Below are 22,069 nucleotides of genomic sequence, written 5' to 3'. Positions count from 1 at the left end.
TGTTTGACAGGCCGTTTGTTCTCACTGATGTAAACAGTTCTCTCTCTCTGATGGCAAGTCCCCTCACTTGTGTGGGTTTCTGGGCTCTCTCGTTTGTTGCATTGACCTATTTGTCTATTCCTAACAAATACCACACTTGATACTAATCACAATAGCCTTGTAATGTGTAATGTGCTTTGATTTTTAACAGGACAGGTCTCTCCCTTGGTTGTTCTCTTTTAGAATTGTCTTGGCCTTACTTATATGTTCACACGACCATATTTATTTGGGACTTAGTTTTCAGCTACCGGAATTACTTATGGAGATTCTGATTAGATTTGGGCTAAAGTTATAGGTTTACCTGAAAGTTGACATCTGTGTCATAGTGAGTCTTCCCAGGTATAATCAAGATACATTTACTCAGGTCGTCTTTTGTATCCTTCAAAAAAGGTCTTTTTTCGTTACTTTATACTAGACATTTTCTAGATTTTGTTGCTATCGTGATTGAGATTTTTTGGTTACCTTTTTTTGGTAAACTTTCAACAAAGGTTACCTTTGTTGGTGATGTATAGGAACAATATTGATTGCTGTATATTTACCTGGTGCCTGTAAGCTTGATGAATTCTCTTGTTAATTATTTTCAGATTTTCTTGGATTTTCTATTTACCATGATTTTGCTTTGTTCCTTCTTTGATCTATCTCAGCCTTTTACTGAATGGATTAATTTTTTCTATATTCCCTTCTGTGTAGAACTTATGCATTTTATTTCTAGGTTTTTGCTAGGTGGTCGTTGGTGTGTGTGTGTGTGTGTGTGTGTGTGTGTGTGATTACCCTTATTTTTAAATCTGTAGATCTGACTTACAGTTTCAGGTTGGCCAGGCTTTACCACTGATCCACCCCTCCAACTTCCATGTTATTGTTGTCTTATAGTTTAGCTCATTTTTGCTTTATAAGTCCTCTAATTTAGAAATAATTAGTAATTAAATTTTTGGGTCCAATGCTTATTTAGATTTGCCTCAATATTCAGTAGTATTTTGCTCACCATTGCTTTTTGAATCCCACCCTTGCCTTCTGGAAGTATGTATGCCCTTTGTCCAAAATATCTTTATCTCATTCTCATACTTTAGTGATAGCTAGCTGAGTGAAGAATTCTAGGTAGACATTAGTTTTCTTTTAGCACTTTAAAAATATCACTCCACATACTCTGGCCCCATTGTTGCCTATGAGGAGTCTACTCTCCTGTAAACTGCCTTGATTAGTATCGGCACCCAATAAAAGTATCATGAATAATATTAGCGGCAGTAGAAACAATAGTAACAGCTTTCTGTACATTATGTCTAGTCTTCCCAACACTGTCCCATAAGTATTGCTATCTGAGACTCAGAGAGGTTGGATATCTTTTCCAGGGTTACACAGCTAATAACTGAAGGCATAATTTGCAGCCCTGAACAGTCCCTCTAAAGCCTGTATCTCCCTCTCCCTAGGTCACACCATTCCCATTATAGTAATGGTGTGTACACTGTTGGAAACCAGAGCCTGAGCGGATTATTTACCAAGGCCATCAGTGGGAAACTGGAGGACAAGGGTCTGGGTACTGATGCTTAGCACTTCCAGAACGGGCCGGGAGGAAGCTCAGAGCACTGCAGGATTCTTGGGAGGGACCTCAAAGACAGAAAATAAGTTTATAGTCATGCACCTCTAAGAATAAGAATTCTTGTTATCCAGGGTGTTGAGAATATAAGGTGTAATATATAGAGTCAGAAGCTACCTAGGAGAGGAGCTGCTTTTGACATCATCCATCTGTCTATTCTTTCCAACAAAGAAGTCACTCAAATTACTGGCAAACGAGTGTAGTTCTGACATAAGCATTGGCTGGTATTTTTGTTTATTTTGAGGAGAAGGTGAAAGGGAAGCAGTGAAGATGCCTGAAGACGTGTCAGAATTTCACTCATTAGGGGGTGCTGTGAGCTCCTTGGCTCAATCAGATAATCATTTTGAGTACTGGAAAAAATATTTCCTCATTTTTTGTGTGTGTGCTGTCCACAATGTAACAGCTACAGACATGACATACTTTTTAAGTGCAATCTGCATCATTAACGTTGTACTCTGTTACTTTCTTAAGTCTAAACAGCCAAGGAGACAATAAACCTAGCTTTGGTTTGCAGCATTTGTCAGTACTCCCACCATGACTGACTCCAAGCGCCTATGCACCATTCCCTACTGGGGGCTTGGGAAGAGCTGTGTAGAAGTCATCAGTATGGGGTGTTCCCGTCCAGTAGGTACAGTAGTCCTAAGTCAGCTCAAGAGCATAGATAATAGTAACATGTGGTAAAATCCTTATAAAGTGATGTGTTTTGATTTTTGATTTTTATTTTTTATATAATGTTTTATTTTTATATAATTTATTTATGTATTTTATCTAATTTATTTAATTTGTATTTATTTTTAAAAAATTTAATCTTTATTTATTTTTGAGAGCGAGATGAAGAGCACGAGTGGGGAGGGGCAGAGAGAGAGAGAGGGAGACACAGTATCTGAAGCAGCTCCAGGCTCTGAGCTGCCAGCACAGAGCCCGATGCGGGGCTTGAACCCATGAACCGTGAGATCATGACCTGAGCCAAAGTCCAACGCTTAACCACTGAGCCACCCAGGCGCCCCTGTTTAATTTGTATTTATATAATTAAATATTTTATAATGGCCGTGCTTAACAACTGGCTCAGGGAATTTAATAGTTGGCTCTCTCAAGATAGTATGAGCTGCCTTCAGCACACTACTGGCATCTGAAATAGGTACAGAAATCTTCTGAAGGACTGATGTTTGAGCAGGGTTCTGAGGTTGAGTAGAAGTCTGCTGCGTAAAGTGGAAAGAGGTATCTCAGGCAGATGGAACAGAATGAGGGAAGCTAGATCCCAGGGCTTCTGAGCTAATTTATGAAGGGTCTTGTGGACCCCAGAGACTGAAAGCTCCAGGGGACCATTGAAAGATGTTAAACAAGAGAATGATTGATTGGATTTGCATTCTCAAGAGACCTGTCTGGCATCTGGGAGGGGAGGTTTGAAAAGGGCCAAGGTCAGAAGCAGGGCATCCCACGATGCTGTGGTGGTCAGCAAGGTGCTCGGTGACGGACATTGAGTGGTAGGAGAAGTGCATTCCAGACACCCCAAACAGCGTGTGCAAAAGCCGGTGTGAGAAAGCAAGAGGTGTGAGAAACCAAGCATAGGAAACAGGGATGGTATGGGAGGCCTGGGTGTAGACTTCCTGGCAGGGAATGGCAAGGATGTGACTGGAAATCTGGACACAGTTGACACTGTGTCAAGGACTCTTGTGCCAGTGGGTGTGTCGGATATAGTCCTGTTTGTGGAGTGCGCTGGCAGGAAGGGGGGTTAGCGTTCTGCATTCTTTCTGAACCACACTATTAAATTATTGCTACATCCTTTGGCATTTGGCCCCTAATTGGGCTTTTGGCAGGTAAACGTTGTATGAACTAGTCTCTGGGGGGCTGACCCTCTAGGTTCTTGTCGCTCAAAGTGTGGTCGATGGACCTGCACTGTCAGCCTCACTTGGGACCTGATTGAATATGCAGAATTTCAGATGCTGCCCCGGACATGCTGAGTCACACTGCATTTTAACAAGACCTCACGGGCACTCTAAAGTCTGAGAATCCCTGAGCTAGGGCAGGCTTTCTTCTGAGTGGCCCAGACCACCTGCATTGGAATCGCATGGAGTGCTCGTTCACAGTGCAGGTTCCTCAGCACCATCCCGGACTCCTGTGTCCTGCCCTAGACCTTCTGAATCTGAATATCTGAGGCTGGGCACAGAACCGGAAATTTCAGTGCACTTCAGACATCGTCCTTATGCATGTCAACAGCGGTCCACACTAATCCCAGAAAGACTTGGTCCAAATAGCCATGTTTGAATTGGGTCAGAAAACTGAACTCCTTAAACTGTCCTGGTAAATTATTTCCTTCCTTTTCTATGCAAAGCACTTTATAGATCATTGACAGAGAATGGGTGCTCAATAAATGTTAGCAATTGGTGTTGTGCTGTTTGTTATATTTGAAATGTTCCAGGTTCCTTGTCAAGGCCAGAAGCCAGCAAGATCTGGGGGAAGATGTGTGTGTGTGTGTGTGTGTGTGCGCGCGCGCGTGCGTGCGTGCTTGTGCACAGTGTGTTGGGGACGGGGTGAGCAGAAGGATGCAGGGTGCTGGATAAATCAGATGTCCCCTCAGCCTGTTCCCCGCACAGTGCCAACGACCATCTGCTCCGAGCAGCCGCCTGTCTGGGAATCGAAGGTATCCATGGGAACCAGCATGGAGGTTGCCAAGAGGACTCCATGGCCACCAGCCAGGGGGGAGAGTGGAAATCAAGTGGAATGGAAAGTGACAGACTTGTGTGTGTTGGGTGGAGCGGGAGACTGGTCAGCTGTGAGAGCAGGGGTGGGGCTGAGCACAGATGACCTAGCAGCCGGGCGCCCCGGGGAAGCCTGCAGACATCACGGACTCGCACAGCGGTGCTCGGGAGGACGCTTGAGGCAATCTGAACACTGGTATTTCTCTCTGTCCCTCCCTCCCTCCCTCTTCTCTTCTTCCTTCCCTCTCTTCCCCCCTCCTTTAGTGGGAAATTGAGTTTTTCAAAACAGTACGATTAGCAGACAAGTAAAAATGAAAATGTCAGTCACCTCAGATCCCACCACTCATAAGCAGATGCTGTCATGTTGGTGTTAGTTCATCTTTTTCCCTCCATATTTTTGTAAGGTTGAAACCATGCATTTCCAGTTCTGTATTCTGCCTTCCAGAAAGGTCTTTTGAGTCAGGGATTTTACTTTGAGAAACAAGCATGGGATCTGGAGTTGGATGCCTACCTGCCCTCACATCCCAGACCTGCCTGCTTAAAAATGGATGGCGGAGGCCAAAATGACAAACTGATCCAACATGGATATTCCCAAGTGGACGCTGCTGTGCTGTCTTAGCTGATGGCACCCCTTTAGCTTCACCACCAGTTTTGAGTTGGGGATTTCTTGTGTGTTTCATTCACTCTGACGAAGTCTGGGCATAAAGGGGAAAAAAATGCATCTGACAGGAGGAAAAGAGGGCGGAACTGTTTTGTTTAGATACATCTGAAAAGAGCACTAAGATTTAAAATGCTGTATTGACCCTAGAATGAGATCTAACAGGGTAAGAAATGTATATCTGGGTCATTTCTCCTTAATTTACTGGTACAACCAGCGGCCTGTCGTTCTTGTTCCAGGAGCACTTATGCCCCAAGGGCAGGTGCTGTGTCTCCAAGTGACCGCTCACATCTGAGGGAAAAGTGAATCTCCCCAGGTGAAATGTGCAAACCTGCTGGTGAGACCAAGATGCCATTTAAATCAGAGTGTTTCTCAGAAATTCCCCAAAGTTAGCCCATTCGGGACACTGTAAGAAGCTGCATTTACTTTATTCGATATGTTTCCGCCCTTTTAAATATGGTCCTTTTAAGTATGTACCTATGAGTCGGTGTCCTGTGTGATGGGATGTGAAATATGTGAGCAAGCAAAACAAAAGTGGAAGCACCAGGTCGCTTGGGGCGAGAGAAGAGAGCACTGGACCAGGAGTCCAAAAAGACTTAGGTTCAATTTCCTGCTCTGAAGCCCACTTCTGTGTCCCAGTGGGCTTGCCACACAATGTGCCCTTTTAAATGTTTCTGTCCTTTTAAGAGTTTATCTGTGAGTCAGTACTGTCTGTGTTCATGGCAAACTAGGAAGCTGGAACGGCCTCTTTTTCATCTCAGTGTCAGTAAATACTTTCCTTGCATGATTGAAGGGAGCCTGCGATAACCCAGCATCCCACACAGTCTGCCATTCGCTTTTACACTTGGCTTGAGAAGAACAACAGAAGTTTGGGAGCAGCTTAAAAATTGACTTAAAATTCTAACACCCAGAGTGAACAGAATCACTGATAGAAGGCTTCGTTTAAGCTTCTTGACTTTTCAAATGAATTCAACAAATATGTTTTGAACACCCAAGGTGAGCACTACAGTGCGTTAATGTAATCGTTGGTTAGAGAGAAAGCATTTGTCCTCAAGTCACTTCCGGCTGAGTAGGGGAGACCGCTTTAAAAATGGGGCTTGATTTTTACTCAGGCATGGTAAGCCAGCAGGTCAGGAGATGACTGCCACTGAAAAGATAGCTTATTCTCAGAGGAGGGGGCAGCCTACACCACACCGTGCAAGGAAGGCCACATGGGGAAGCACCAGGATTGGTCAGGAGGCGGAAGGAGTGAGGGGAAATGTGGTTTTCCCAGGGAGAGGTGGGTCAGGCAGGATAAGCAGGCTAAGCAGGTTTAGGAGTGGCTGGCTTGAATAATTTCAGTGGACTCCGGGGCATATGTCCATAGTCTTCTGGTACCTAGCCCCGTGATGATTAGGGTAGGAGGATAGTGGCCCAAGTGTGAGAGCCCAATAAAGGAGGTGTTTGGGGTCTGGGCATTGGATTGGTTGGTTTGCATATGAAAGGCGTGTTTACCACCCCTAGGAATGGCAGCCCTGGAGTGGAGGTGGGGAGCTGTTTCCCCAGGGTCAGTAAGGCCCCAGATGCCAAAACACCTGAATAAAAAAGACGTGCTTAATACACGGAGGCAAGGGAGATACTTAATTGTAGCATTATGAGGTGCAAGGCTGTAAATAACAAAAAAGAAGCACACTTTGGGTGTTAAGGAAATGAGATTATTTTAAGAATACTTGTTCTGACAAAGGTTTAATGGAAGCAATGGCTTTTCAGCAGGGCGGGCTGGGTGGGAGGAGGGGAAGGGATGTGGCGGGGCGGGGCGGGGGGGGGGGGGTTGTCCAAGCTCCTATCACTCATTGGCAAGTTGCCTACCTGGGGTCAATTACTTAAACCCTCCAAATAATGTTTATTCTGCTTATATCCCAAAGTTGTTATGCAGATCAAGTAACTAGCTCCATGTTTCTCTCACTGTGCACAGTGCATGGACCTATATTAGAACTGTAGTGTTTGTTTAAACAAACACTGGGACCCAGAATCAGGCTGCAAGGGTGAAGCCCAGGAGTCTGCATCTTAACAAGCCCCTCACTCCCACTCTAGGTGATTCCAGGAACACTAAAGTTGGAGATCAGCCTAGAGAAAACAGTGCTAGGCACATTCTAGAATCCAGAGGGTAAAGTACATGTAAAGAGGATTCTGTGTACTTATTACAACTATAGCTTACACCTGCTTCGGGCTCTCATGCCCGGAAGCTCCTTAGGCAAGAATTATGTTTGGGTTGCTTGCCTGGCGTAGTGTCTGTCCACTGAGGCAGGTGTTAAACGCACACACAACAAAGAGATAGCACCAGAAGCCCTGCCTCCTGCACTCTGGCCGTCTGAGCCTGGCTGCCAGGGGAGGCTCATGTTACAGATGCTCCCACAGGCCTCAGGGCGAGCGCAGCCCAGAAGCCAGTCCTCAGACTGCGAGCAGCCTCCGCTCACAGCTTGGCCTCCGATGCAGCTGTGCAATTTCAAATTCCATGTTTATCCGCACGAGTTTCTATTTTTACCTCAAATTTCTAAAAATATGAACCGACAGACTAACCCAAAGTGATTTTGGCACTCTCGAGGGAAAATACGTGGGTAAGAATTATTGAATAATTGCGGAGCCCTCTGGCCTTGCCTAATTGGGTTTTTGGCAGATAGATGCTGTATGAACGGATGGTGATTCAAAGTGGTCAAAGTAGCACTTGGTAAGCCCCGCTTGTTTGGCCTGGGGGTTGATGTTTTCAGTCCTCACAGAAAACCTAGCAGGTACATTTCCCACATTTTACTTTCATAAAGTGAGGCCCAGGCATGTTCAGTCACTTGTATAAGGTGTCGTGGGAAGGAAGGTGTGCGTGGGGTTTCAGCGGGCTCCGTTTGGTTACAGGCTCCCCTTGCTTCCTCAGCCAGACTCCCTCCAAGAAGATGCTAGATCCCCAGGGTGAGGTTAAAAGGCATGCTTCGAACTAATTACTTTTATAAAACCCTGGTGATGTATCTCTCGTTTCATAAACTAAAAAAGCGTTCGCTTTACTGACTTTCACAGAGATCATTTTTATCAGATCTCTGACATAACAATCCAAATTGCAGCTGCTTACTTTGTTCCACATTCTCCTTCCCGCTTCCCCAGTAATTAGGCAGTAATTATTATGAGGGTAATTACCTCATTAGGAATTTGGTGTGAGAAAGCTCTAGGAAAGAATAATGCAAGGGCGTCTCTTTATAGCTACAAGATTACAAATGACAAATAAGTTTTAATAGCCCTTAAGCCCTCATTAAAAGAAAAGGGAGAATTTTTCCTGCACGGTGTTTTGGAAGGTGTCAGCATATCTCTTAATCAATCTGTGTTTCTCTGAAGAGCCAAGTTCCCCTGTGGTCTGAAAGCCCATTCCTAAGTGAGTGGAGGCACTCTGAAAGTTCCAGTAAAGAGGAGCCCCAGCAGCAGCCATGACCGGCCGTACGTGCCCCACCACTGCCACTGCCCCTGCCCCTGCCCATGGGGGCGTGGGAGAAACGTGGGGGGAGGGCGTCATGGGAACTGGAAAAGACACACGCTCTGACTAAAGGACTAGTATCCTGGCCATTGGTCCCCAGTGCCTGCACCTCACAGTCCCATCTCCTGAAACCAGGACAGAAGCTCCTGGGAGCAGAGCCTATGTCCTGCCGGGGTCTACCTGGCACGGCTGTTGGCATGAGGACTGGAGAAATGTGAGTTAGGGGTCCTTAGCGTGGTCGACCTGGGCTCCCTACCATCTGGCTTCGTTGACTGCCATACACCCCATGTTCCCTCCCCTCCAGGACCCTGAGTGCAGCCACCTTGGGGTCCTTGTGGAATTTGCTTTTACCCTTTTGGCCATGAGGAGGCCGTTGTCCCATCTTTGGTGAATTCTTAGTCCTCAAGACTCAACTCATGTCTCCTTCCACATTGCTGCCCTCTCTCCCAGAGGTAGAATAAATCTTCTCATTTATTTACCCTTAGCACTTTTTACATGCCTCCTGTATAATATCGTTCAAGCATTCAGCAAATATCTTTACTCAGAGTCTCTCCTGCCTGGCCTGGTGACAGGGACACAGCCACTGTAGCCGCTTCCACTGTAATCTCTCGTTTGGAATATTGAAGTAGCCTCCTAGCTGGTCTCCCTGCTTCCTCCTTGTTCTTAACCTTCTACAACAAAAGGCACGTTATGCCACTCCACGCCAGATGAGTGCCCAAATCCTCCAGTGGCTCTGCCTCTCACGAGAAATGAAATCAAATCTCTCATTCTGATGTGCGGTGCCCTCCCTACCCCACCCGCCCTTCCTTCTCTGATCTGATCTCCCACTCCTCCCCCCATTCCCCTTGTTAGCTCCACTCCGGTGACATTGGCCTTTGTTCTTCACACACACCTCTTGCCTCCGGGTCTTAGCGTTCCGCCTGGAGTGCTCCTTCACCAGATTTCCACGAGGCGCAGTTCCTTCAGGTCTCTGCTCACGTCACTTCCTCAGAGAGGCTGTCCTTGACTCTAGGTAACACAGCACACATATACGTACCTACAAGCCCACGTGACTCTGTCACCATTACTAGTCTTGTTAGAACTTCGCGCCACCTGGCGTATTGTATAACTGCCTATTGGTTTATTGCTGATCCCCTTCACTGGAACGTAAGTCGCTGCTCTCCAAGACAGCCGGGATGTTGTCTAGTCTACCCTCTGTTGTATCCCGACCTCCTATCGACGGCATCTAGGTTAACATATGTTGAATAAATGAAGCAGTGAATTACTGAGCATCATCCAGTGAGCCCTCAATAAATACTGACAGAAAATCAGAAATATGCTCAGAGTGTCTGCCACGGGAGGGAAGTTTAATTTCAAGTTATAGGAGGGTTGACACATACAACAAATAGGCAAGTGGACTTGCCGGAAAGACCGTTTGCCTTCACGAGTCCCACGGGATGGGGACTTATGGGCAAACGTCAAGAGATTTGAAGAACACAATGGAATAATTTTTAATGCCGTGTAAATGGTAACACAAATGAAATGCTTATGTAAAGGTATGTTCCAAGCTATTAGGTTTTGTGCAGCTATTATCTATTGTTGTTTTTGATGACAATATATATCAGCATCTTTAAAATAATCAAGACTATTCTACAGCAGAACAGAACCAAACTAAACCCAGGCTAGGAAATGAGAGGCCTGGGAGTGCTGGTTCCAGCTCTGCCACGACTTTGCCATGTGACATAATGGACGTACTTGCCCTCTCTCTGCTTTATTTCCCCAGTCCGTAAAGTTGGCATACTGCATTAAATTATTTCTGGAATGTCTACCAGTTCTAAAATTCTAGGCCCCGGGGGTTGTTGGCTGGCTGGCTGGCTGGATGGACGAGGGACTCTAGTTTCCACGACATTGCCCCAGTCTTAACTCTCCTGTTGGTTCTACATTCTTCTTCCCGTTCTCTCCCCACTCTTTTGTAGCCCAGAGAGGCCTTACTCTTTATCTGAAAATGTTTTATGTACAACTCTGGGGTCCCTATATCTTCTTTGAGTCAAAAATAGAAAACAGCAGAAGATAAAGTCATTAGAAGCAGAAATGATGGAAACTGGGAGATATTTATTCTGGGAAAAAAGAAGGGAGAAGGGGGATAGGTATGTTGATTTACATCTAAGAATCAGGGGAGCATATAAAATTCATGGAACCTGTTTTTTATTTGCGACTGTTTTTGAGAGGTATTTCTTTATACACTATTGCACAAGAATTACAGAGTATTACACATCAAATCTTCCCTCTGGCAGATTATAATCCTAGATGTTTGGACAGGGAAAGACCCAGAAGAACATCTGAGAGTTCTTGCCTACCTAATTTGGTGTCTTTGGGCAAGTCCCCAGAGGTTGGAATGGATGAGAACACAGAGGAAGCCTGCCTGGGTTCAGGTCTATCACTCGCTAGCTGTAACTCACTCACGACCTTGGGTCAGGCAGTCGATACCCCATTTTTCTGGAAATAGAATGGAGTTAATTGGGTTGAAGTGAGAATGAAATGTAAAACCTCAGTGAGGTAAAGTAACTTGCTCCCCAGGTGACAGAACTAATCATTTGAACCCCAAAGCCCTAGTAGGAAATGAGTATAAAAAGAATCAAAGGAAACTGTCTCATAATTCTAGACTGTTGATTAAACCAATGGATATAAAGTAAGAGATGTCTGGGGCGCCTGGGTGGCACAGTCGGTTAAGCGTCCAACTTCAGCCAGGTCACGATCTCGCGGTCCATGAGTTCGAGCCCCGCGTCAGGCTCTGGGCTGATGGCTCAGAGCCTGGAGCCTGTTTCCGATTCTGTGTCTCCCTCTCTCTCTGCCCCTCCCCCGTTCATGCTCTGTCTCTCTCTGTCCCAAAAATAAATAAACGTTGATAAAGTAAGAGATGTCTATACGGTGCCCACAGAGGTAATTTCCCATTGCGAGAGATTTGCTCACTCACACACTTGGTATCCATTGCAGCAAAATAGACCAGAGATGCCTTTGCCAGTGGTATTTGCTGATTGGAATGATACTATCTATTCCAGCTGAGTAACGTAACTAGATACCCAGTGCCTATCTCCTGGGACAGCAGAAATGATCACTTTTCATTGATCTCCTTTAGACCTGACCTTGATATCCTTCCTGTCTCCCCCTAAATGTATCAAAGCACCTGATGATATAAGCATGTTCTCCTTCAACTAAATTTCACAGGACTCATGTTGAGGTTTGTGTTCAGAGGCAGACCACGACAGAGGCTGGATCTGGATCTGATCTTCAGTCACTGTAATCTTCTAGTCACCAGCCTTTGAATCTGCCCTTTCCCCCTTCTCATGTATGAGTTTTGTTAGCTCAGAAGGCCTGGCAGCCATCCGTCCCCAGAGCTGGGAAAGTGCATCTGTGCTGTGTCCCTCTGGCTCTGTGTTAGATGAGCCCATCCAAAGAAGGAGTGTGGGCAGCGGGTTAGGCAAAGGGCAAAAGTCAATCAAGAAAAATACATCTAGAGCAGGGGGAGGGGCAAAGTGGGTGAAGGGGGTGGGAGGTACAGGCTTCCAGTTACGGCATGAACAAGTCACGGGGATAAAAGGCACAGCATAAGGAGCACAGCCAATGACCTTATAGTAGCGTCGTATGGCATCAGATGGCAGCCACACTTATGGTGAGCACAGCGTAACATATAAAGAAGTTGAGTCGCTATGTTGTGCATCTGAAACCAATGGAACATTGTATGTCAACTATACTCAAGCAAAAATCTAAAAAAAAAGAAAAAAAGGAAAAACTCTTCTACCCTATTTCATTCAATCCTCACATTATCCCAGCAGGGTCGATGACATTATCCCTGCTTTACAGATGAGGAAACTGAGGCTCATCTGTAGAAAGACCAGGTGACTTCCTTAAAGTTGCACAGCTGGTAAATGGCCTATTTGGGATTTCAAACCCAAGCTCTTGCTGATAGGCCATGCCTTGTTATTGCTGAGGATAGTGGAAGAGGAACCAAAAATAATTGGAGAAGGCTTACAGTCCTGCCAACAATTAAATTTGTACCAGGTTTAACCCTCCTCAAGGTGATTCAGATTATACTAGTCACACTGGAACTGTGGGCATGCTGCCTCGAGCCAGGGGCAGTGCTGGGCCCTTTATGGACACTAATTTCTTTCTTTGTCACCTTTCACCCACGAGGTCACCATGACTTCAAAGTGGTGTTTCTCAAAGTGCGTTCCTCTGACCAACTATAATAGAATCACCCAAGGAACCTGTTAAAATACAGATTCCAGGGCTTCACCTCAAGAGTGGGAACACTAGAAAGAAATCATCACTAAGAAATTCTTGGGGCGCGTGGGTGGCTCAGACGGTTAAGCATTTGACCTTGGCTAAGGTCATGATCTCACAGTTTGTGAGCACGAGCCCTGCTTCTCATGAACGTGTGCCCTGCTTCTGGTGAGCCCCACTTCTCTTTCTCTCCCCCCCCCACCTTCTGCCTCTAGTGGGACTTTCTCTCTCTCTCTCTCTCTCTCTCTCTCTCTCTTCACCCTCGCTTGCTTGCACTCTCTCTCAATAAAAAAAAAGAAAAATTATCTGGTGATATTTGTCACTCAGTTTGAGAACAGTTGTTCTTAAAAAAATAGTAGATTCTTGTTATTAATGAAACACTTAAAATCACTCACTACCTTTTTGGAAGCCTTTCTAAATTAAGCATTTTGTATTTAAAATGTATATATGGATTCTTTTAATGAATAATGAATTTAGAAAGGACACAAGTAGGAAGCCAGAACTCAGCGCAGGGCTCGGATGAGTGAATTTTATTTGGTGCCTGGAGGACTTTGAAGGAACTTTTTTTTAGGACTGACTAGTAGGTCACAACTATAAAATTCAAGTCCTGATATATATTGTCTGAAATTTGGCCTTCAGTCTAGACTTTTATAATAGTCTATAATATATCAAGTAGCTTCTTGGAACTATTTAAGTAAAATGTTCATAATAAATTAGATAAGATGCAAAATTATACAAACAGGTTCATTTCAACTCATCAGCTGTGCCCAAGACGATAGATGACAAGCCCAGATAAGCTGGCGAATTCTACTGAACATTCAAAGAAGAATTAATACCACGCCTTCACAAACTCTTCCAAAACATACTTTGCAACTCCTTGTGAAAGGCCAGCATTACTCTGCTCCCCAGGCAAAGACCCAAGACTCACCAGTGAAGGTGGGATATATTTAAGCCCAAGTCACCTGCTGGTTCTCTGACTCTGGGAGAGGGTTGAGACAGAGCATGGGGACTGTGATGATGGTGGTGGTGGTAGTGGTTACAGTCACAATCGCACAGCACACGCACACACTCACAACACGCAGATTTGAAATCCCACAGTGGGCTTTTGTTAAGCGTTCTTCTCTAGGGCAGGTCCTGGTCTCTTCCTTGCTCTAGAATGCTCATTGCTGTGGGTATTTAAAATGTGTCAACAGATGATAAAACACACATACATCTTAGGAACAAGAATTGGGACTTCTGCTCTGGTGTCAAGATTTACTCTCCCTGACCGATTTTCTCCTCGCCCCATCCTTCTGCCCACCCAGCAGACCTTCCCTCCTGTCATTGTCTCACTGACCCGTCTCCATGCGCCACCATCATTGCGCCCGCCAGTGTATCTCCAGCCATGTTTTACAAACTTGAACTCAGATCTAGATCTAGCCCCTTTCATCGTTGTATTTAGTTAGGACTACTGCAGTTTATATTAATCCTTTGACAAACAGTCACGTGATGGCAGCTATGGAATAAACTGTTTTCTCTCCAATCTTTTTGGCCTCAAAAAAAAAAAAAAAAAGGTACCTTTTGTGTCAGTATATAGACCAGAGCCGTTTATCCTTTGTAGTGGAATCTTTTTTTTTTTTTTCAACATTTATTTATTTTTGGGACAGAGAGAGACAGAGCATGAACGGGCGAGGGGCAGAGAGAGAGAGGGAGACACAGAATCGGAAACAGGCTCCAGGCTCTGAGCCATCAGCCCAGAGCCTGACGCGGGGCTCGAACTCACGGACCGCGAGATCGTGACCTGGCTGAAGTCGGACGCTTAACCGACTGCGCCACCCACGCGCCCCTGTAGTGGAATCTTTATTGCATGCATGAGAACAGAATTGATTCAGAATACATGCACTTGTGATTTGAGCACGCTAAGAAAAAATCGCATCCTGGGAAACACTTTCTTCAGCACTGGGTTGACCTGCCACAGTCCCAAGCAAAGACATGATAGAAAGATCCAGACTGGGAGTCCCTGTGAGTTTGGGCCCTGTGCAGCCACTTGCTGGCTCTATGCCTTGAGACAGTTCACTTTACCCCCCTGAACCTCCATGTTCTAATCTCTAAAATAGGAACAATAACTTGTATCTTGAAGGGCTGGTTGGCCTGAGATGAATTTAGACCAAGTATGTCAATCCATTATGAAAGCTTTTGGCATACACTAAGTTTTCATTAACTGAAATGTGACTTTTACATTGAACAAATTATAAGGTGACTTTATTTTTGCTTCCCACGATCCTTTTAAATTTATTCTGTGGGACAGGTTCCTCTGCTGCCCTTGCTTGAAAATTTGGGCAAGTTCTGTAACTCATACAGCAAATTTCAGTAAATAAAAGTCCTCTGTCATTCAAATGTCCATCCCATGTCATAGTCACCATGTCAGTCTATTTAAAGTTAATCCCTCTTCTCCTCCTGCAGCTCTGGCCTGTTCCAGAGGAGAAGCCCGCGGTGGGGCCTCTACTTCATTTGTCCCATCCCTCACCCTGCATCCAACCTGCCCAGTGTTGGAGTTCAGGTAGCAAGAGCACGAGGCAAAGGGAACGGAAGGGCTCTTCTGGGACTGGCGTGGTCACGGTGATTGCTGCTCTCTGGACCAGCAGGCTTTCAGGATGGACTGTCTCTTGTGGCTGTTTTGCTGGGTTCTCTAGAGGCCTCCACACTCACCATCATGGATCTCTTCCTGCAGGAGAGAGATTAAAGGGATAAAAGGGGATCCCCTTTGGCAGGTTCCACACCCCCTCCTCCACCCTGGGCGTCCCATGGTCCCTCTAGCTTCTTCTGAAATGTTTGCCTCTTGGGGTGGCTGTCTTGACGCTATTCGGTCCCGGGGAAACTGCACCATACGTTCTTTGCCCTAACCACAGGACGGCTCAAGTCACCCCCAGAACAGCCCTTTCTCCCTGTCTCTGCTCCTGGACAGACTAGCCAGCCATCTCTGACCTTCAGATTTTTCACGAGAGTCCCTGTTGACTCAGGAGGGTCACTATCACATCCCCTAAGATCCAGATGTCCTTGTGCCTCTCTCTTGACTTCAGCTGGAGGGAAAGTGGCCCCTTCGCTGGCACACAGAGTTCTCACCAATATCCTGTCCCTGTTACTATTCTCGGCCTTTGGCAATTCTGCATTGTGACAGCGTGCCTCCCTTTGGAATGCGGTATTGTCTCTGTGCCTCAGCTGAGTTCCCCTCTTCAGTCCTGGGACACGGCTATTCATTGTATTATTCTTGTTTAACCTCAGCATCTCCACTTACTGCTGTCCAAGGTCACGACACTTAACTACCCTCAGCTCCTATTTCCTCATCTGTAAAATGAGAATGGTACTAACTGTGCCTGCCTCGTGAGGTCTCTGGGAGGATTAAATGAGATAATGCATAAATGTACTTCCTACAGTTCCTGGCACTGGCAAGATTCTCTGTAATGTAAGCTGTTTTCACTGCCATCACCATTATCATGATTAATCTTAAAGCAGACTTACGTGTCCTTTTGTTACCAACCCCCTGCCGCCCTGCTTGACTAGAGCGCATGTGCACACACTTGAGCCGTGCACACGGGCACAGCTGCGAGTGCAGAGTGGTGGCTGTTTGGAGGTGTCTCGTCCCTGACCCCCCTTTGATGCTGGCTGTCCTACAGCCGGCACCCTCGGTGCCTGACCCCCCCCCCCAACTAATTCATTTATCTCTTTACACTGTCTCTCACAGCAACTTAATTACGTGGCAGGCCTGTGTGGAGCCATCTGCTGCTGGATTGTCATCCCTGTCTCCCTCAGGATCCTGGGGACTACCTTAATGGCCCCACAGTTTCCTGAGGCAGAGAGGTGGGGCCAGTCCCCATTGTTGGGAAGTCACATGCGGGAGCCTCTGTGTTAAACGACTACAAGCGTGAAGATGATTTTTGAATCGCATGCAGCAATGCCCCGCATATTTATCCTTCTGCCTTCAGTCATTGCTTCCTAGGTTTTGCATAGTCAAAAAGAGAAAAGTAAGTCATAGGAGGGTAGGCCTATTTCCAACGTGTGCCGCGTTTTTTCTGCCAGCTGTCACGATGAGACGTCATCCATCATCCCTAAGAGTGGTTGGGGGCCTGGTCTGGGCCTCTTCAGCCCGCTGTGTTTCTCTCTGCTACAGCACTTCTCATACCACATGACTCAAGTCTGTTTCTCTGTCTCCTCTGGCCCCGACTGGACCGTGAGCTCCTTGTCCCTTATCCTCAGGTGCTAAAGCAGTGCCTGGCTCACAATTTCTCTGAGGCCTCAGGTAGTAACTTCATCTCTCCGAGCTTAGTTTTCTCATCCATAAATTGGAAAGTGATAGTGTTCATCTCAAAGGGTAGTGCTAAGGATTAAGTTAAATCATGAGGGCAAGACACCTTGTATACTGTAGGCCCTCAGTAAAGGGTAACTATGTTATAACTGCTGTAGGCACGCAACAAATGAATGAAATAAATTGTGAGCAGAATTGACAGTGAGTTCTAATTCACCATCATTAAATAGAACATATGTGAAGATGTAGCCTCCAATCTCTCCCTGTCCCCAGCCTTTGATTGTCACCAAGTGACCTGACTCACCCAACCACAGTGGCTCCCTAGATCCTAGTTAAAAGAGATAAAGTTTGGGGTGTCTGGATGGGTCAGTCAGATGAGCGTCCAGCTTCGCCCCAGGCCATGATCTCACAGTTTGGTGCATGAGTTTGAGCTCCGCATCGGGCTCTGTGCTGACAGCTTAGAGCCTGGAGCCTGTTTTAGATTCTGTGTCTCCCTCTTTTTGCCCCTCCCTTGCTCTCTCTCTCAAAAAAAAAAAAACAAACCAAACAAACAAACATTAAAAATTAAAACAAAATAAAAGAGACAAAAGTTTTTATGTACTTTTAATTGGAAAAACTAAATAAGAAATAGAAATCAACTAAGTTAAAACATAAAACATCGGGGCGCCTGGGTGGCGCAGTCGGTTAAGCATCCGACTTCAGCCAGGTCATGATCTCGCGGTCCATGAGTTCGAGCCCCGCGTCAGGCTCTGGGCTGATGGCTCAGAGCCTGGAGCCTGTTTCCGATTCTGTGTCTCCCTCTCTCTCTGCCCCTCCCCCGTTCATGCTCTGTCTCTCTCTGTCCCAAAAATAAATAAATGTGGAAAAAAAAATAAAAAAAAACAAAAACAAAAAACATAAAACATCAATTTGCTACATAGAAAACCCGGTAGGAAGAAATCTTCATTGATTTTACTCTACTAAAGTCTGATAGCATTGTTCTCAATTTCTTTTTCTTTACATTGTTTTTAACTTCTACTTAGTTATAAGATGTTTGTCTTGAAAGTAATTGCTACAACAAATTATAAAATAAGTTGTAAATGGATAAATTCAAGTTTTGCTCACAAATAAGCCACAGGTCATGAGAAAGAAAAAACAAAAACAAAACAAAAAACAACCAAAGTGGCTCCCAGGCCACATTATCACATCACTCCACCACTCTGAGATCTTGAGTGGCTCCCTCTGTCTCCAGAGTCAAGTCTGAGCTCTGGTACTTGACCCCACCCCACCTCTCACCCCACCCCACCTCTCCACTGCCCTTTGTGGAATCCTTGACCATAAAATAAGGTGAGAACGTCTTGGGGTGCCTGTTCAGCTTTGCTGTTCTGTGGCTTTCATGCAATCCTGTTCATTCAGTGCACCTTTTCTGAGTGCCTGCTCTGTGCTGGGCCCTGGGCGGGACCCTGGGGCACAGCTCCTGCCCTCGGGGCCTCCAGCCTAGAGAGTATAAGCTGTCTTCAAGATGTGGTTGAGGTGGGGAAGGATGCACTGGGGGAGCTGGGCAGACCCCCTGTCTGGAGGTCAGTGATGGCTTCACAGAGGTGACATTGGAGCAGGGTGATGTAAAGAGCATAAGGCCTAGGAGAGCATTCTGGAAAGAGGGAAGAGTGTGAGTGCAGACTAGCACAGGCGTGTGGTTGAGCTGTTCCAGGGACGCGAGTGGGAGGCAACGGGCCTGCGGAGGTGGGCCGTGGCAGGGCCAGAACCCACAGCTGGTGCGGAGTCTGGCCTTGACCCTCCAGGTATAGAGGTCACAGAGGCCCTTTCGTGGCTCTACAGCCATGGCCAATGGCCAAAAGTGTGCCTTCCTTCTGGGTGCCTAATCTGCACTTTATATGGGGCTCCACGTTTTATTCTAATATTTAAAAAGAGAAAAAAGTAATTTTTAATTTTTCTGTTCTGTTTTGTTTTGTATATAGAAACAGATTAATGTAGGATGATAGGGAAATGTCAGAAATGTAGTCACCTTGAATTTGACTTCTGGCCCTTCCATGCACTAGCTCTGTGCCCTTGGACAAATCCTTGCCTCTCTGGGCCTTGGTTTTCTCCTCTGTAAAAATGGGGGAAAGTCTCCACCTTATAGCACTGCTGTGGGGATTACAGATCAGGGCATGTTTTTGTGGGACAACTGGTACCCTGGAGGCCCTGACACACTCCTTCTTTTCCCTCCCCTCACAGTCACTGGATTTCCAGTCACCTGGACGCCAGCCCAGTGACCTGCATAATGACAAAGAATGCAGGGACACTGACGTGAAGGAAGTTTCCTATGAAATATTAATTGCTTCCCCCAAAGACTAGGTGTTCTGAAGGGCTTTGTTCCCCCAGCTGAGAGCTCGTGACCTCACTGGCCAGTCCCTGCCATTCCAGGCCATCCAGGGAAGGAAGGCCAGGCCACTAAGACAAGTCCAAGTGCTAAGGCTGCATTCATGAGTTCATGGGTGTGCTGTTCCTCCTGCACATAGCCCTGGAAAGCCCAGAGCAGGGAAGGTTGCAGGAAGTTCAGTGTCTCCCCTTCTTTGAAAACTCCTATTTATCTTCTAAAAACCCTTCAGATTCTCATGGGAACCTTGACCTCCCAGAGCATCTCGCAGAACTCAGCTGGAAGTTCCTTAACAGCAGTTACTCGGGGTTGCTTCATAAAAATGCTTATTCAACAGAATACCTGTCAGAGGCTCAGAGGCATAAAACCATGTTTAAAATACTGGTTCAGGGATGCCTGGGTGGCTCAGTTGGTTAAGCATCCGACCTCAGCTTGGGTCATGATCTCACGGTTTGTGGGTTTGAGACCCGCACTGGGCCCTGTGCTGACAGCTCAGAGCCTGGAGCCTGTTTCAGATTCTGTGTCTTCCTCTCTCTCTGCCCCTCCCCTGCTTGTGCTCTCTCTCTCTCTCTCTCTCTCTCAAAAATACATAAACATTAAAAAAATGTAAATGATAAAATAAAATATTGGTTGGACACCTGCTGCATGAAAGGCATTGTGTTCAGTATGTTTGCTGACCAGTGGGGACACGAGTCAGGAGAGTCAGGTACCTAATGTATCATGTGATGCTTGCCTTTCTTAGGAACGCAGACCTTTTCCTGATGGCCCCATAAATTATGCTGGTTTGTGTCCTTAATCTTTTTCTCTACTGTCTTCTTTGCCTGGGTTTGACCTGCATCTTGAAGTAGCAGTTTCCCCAGTAGGAAAGGGAAAGAAAAAATTCAAGGTAAGGACAGGCCCGTGCAAAGACACAGACTAATGAAAGTGTTTCAAGCCTTCGTGGGGCAGCTTATGGAGCTTGAAATCTGGAGTTGAACAGACCTGGTTCAAATCTGGCCCTGACTGACAGAGACACCCCAAGTAAATTCTTGCACGGATCTGGGACTCAGGAGACTCCAGCCTTCCAGGGCCACCCTGAAGGTTAAAGCGTGAATGTGTGTGAGTGCCTCCCACCTCCGGCAGAGAGAGGAAAAAGGAAGCCAGCAGCCCTGGCTGTCCCGTTGCCCCTTAGCAACTGGCCTCGAAAGGTGCCACGCCATATCACCATGACCCTGGTTGCTGGCCCAGGCAAGTGACTAACAGGACTGAGTTTGACGTTGCAGCTTCGTGAAGATATCCTAGGTCCCATTTTTGACACAACCCTTCAGATTTCACGGCCTGAAAAATAGTCTCACGTTTGTTCTGACTCTGATGCCTCTGAGTATGTCCTTCTTTAGAGCCAGCAGGTTGCTGAAAGACTTGCTAGAAATAGAATTGCGTCGCAAAAAGAAAGAGAGTCACTGAAGCCACCAGAGGTTAGTGGTGCCTGTAATGTGAATGAAGTCCAGAATTCCACTCAGCAGACTGCCCACCCTCTTACTGCCGGGTGGCTCTTCCCCTGCTGGGCTCCCACAGCTCCCATTACTTCAGATGAGATGGAACGCAGGCAGCCGAAGGCAGAATTTAATGGATATCACTTCCAACGAATCGTTAGCAACAAGAAACAAACGCGACAGTAAATGCACCAAAAATGGCATCGTGGGGATTACCTACTTCATATTTTTATGCTCCCCATTACTTAACAATTTCTGAGATTTGGTCATGCTCCAGCACTGTCAGACCTAAAATGTATTCATATTTCCAAACAAAGGAATAATTTGCCGCCTTCACACAGGATGATTATCAAGAATGTGTAATACATGAAAAAATGCTTTCTTTTCCAGCTATTTCTTTATGACAAGTTTCTAGAAGTAGAAAACTTATCCCTTACTAGATCAAAGGATGGCAGTTTTAAGATTTCGCTCATTAATTCACATATTCAACAAATATACACTGAGCGCTTGTGATGTAACTGATACTCTACGGAGCCCTGGAGACGCAGCCTTGTCCTGCTGGGTTGAGTCAGGCTATACTTTCCCCAACTTGCCAGCAATGGAGACAGTGCTGCCTTTCCCACTCGAGCAGCCGACACAAAAATAGTAATATATTCCCAGTGGCTTAAAGTTTCAATGCAAGAAACAAACACGCAAAATGGGATTACAGATAATTATTTACGTGATTGTGGCATAAGGGAAGTTTTAAAGTTAATCCCAGGAGTAAACGGGATAAAGGAGAAGGTTGATAGACAAGGCCATGTTCAAATATAAAGCTTATACATGGATACATAGAGAATATAGATATGGATATCTCTACAGATACAGATCTCCATCTCCCTCTCTCTGATGTAGATATATAGATACAGATATTTTTCATATCCTTATTTATCCCTATATATAAAAGAAAAGATAAACTGGGAAACATAGTTACAAAGAATTACTCTCTTTTATTTTTATCTATAGGAGTTGTAGAGCTTTCTTACAAATTAATAGGAAGAAGAAAAATGGAAAACCAACCGCAATTGCGCAACTTATAATAGCTTTATTAAGATATAATTTACATAACCTACAATTCACTCCTTTTAAGTGCACAGTTTGATGAGATTTAGTAAATGAATATAGCGATGCAAGCATCCTTGAAAGACAGCTTTAGAATGTTCCATCCCTTGTGTTC

At 45.7% G+C, this 22,069-nt stretch overlaps 1 protein-coding gene and 1 long non-coding RNA gene across 3 annotated transcripts in view; one reads left to right on the top strand and one right to left on the bottom strand.

Moving 5' to 3' along the window:
• MAP6 (microtubule associated protein 6) overlaps window positions 1-22,069 on the top strand; it is a 77,173-nt gene that overhangs the window by 18,324 nt on the left and 36,780 nt on the right. The gene's annotated exons all lie outside the window — the stretch shown is intronic.
• Window positions 14,949-16,398, bottom strand: LOC121039295 (uncharacterized). Its single transcript, XR_005794681.1, has 2 exons — window positions 15,705-16,398; window positions 14,949-15,444 (listed from the first exon to the last, which is right to left on the bottom strand). It is a non-coding gene; the product is annotated as an uncharacterized LOC121039295 (long non-coding RNA).

The sequence above is a fragment of the Herpailurus yagouaroundi genome, unplaced genomic scaffold (assembly GCF_014898765.1).
Source record: "Herpailurus yagouaroundi ecotype Mexico unplaced genomic scaffold, PumYag 180, whole genome shotgun sequence".
Taxonomy (NCBI): Eukaryota; Metazoa; Chordata; class Mammalia; order Carnivora; family Felidae; genus Herpailurus; species Herpailurus yagouaroundi.
This window is presented reverse-complemented; position numbering and strand designations above follow the sequence as displayed.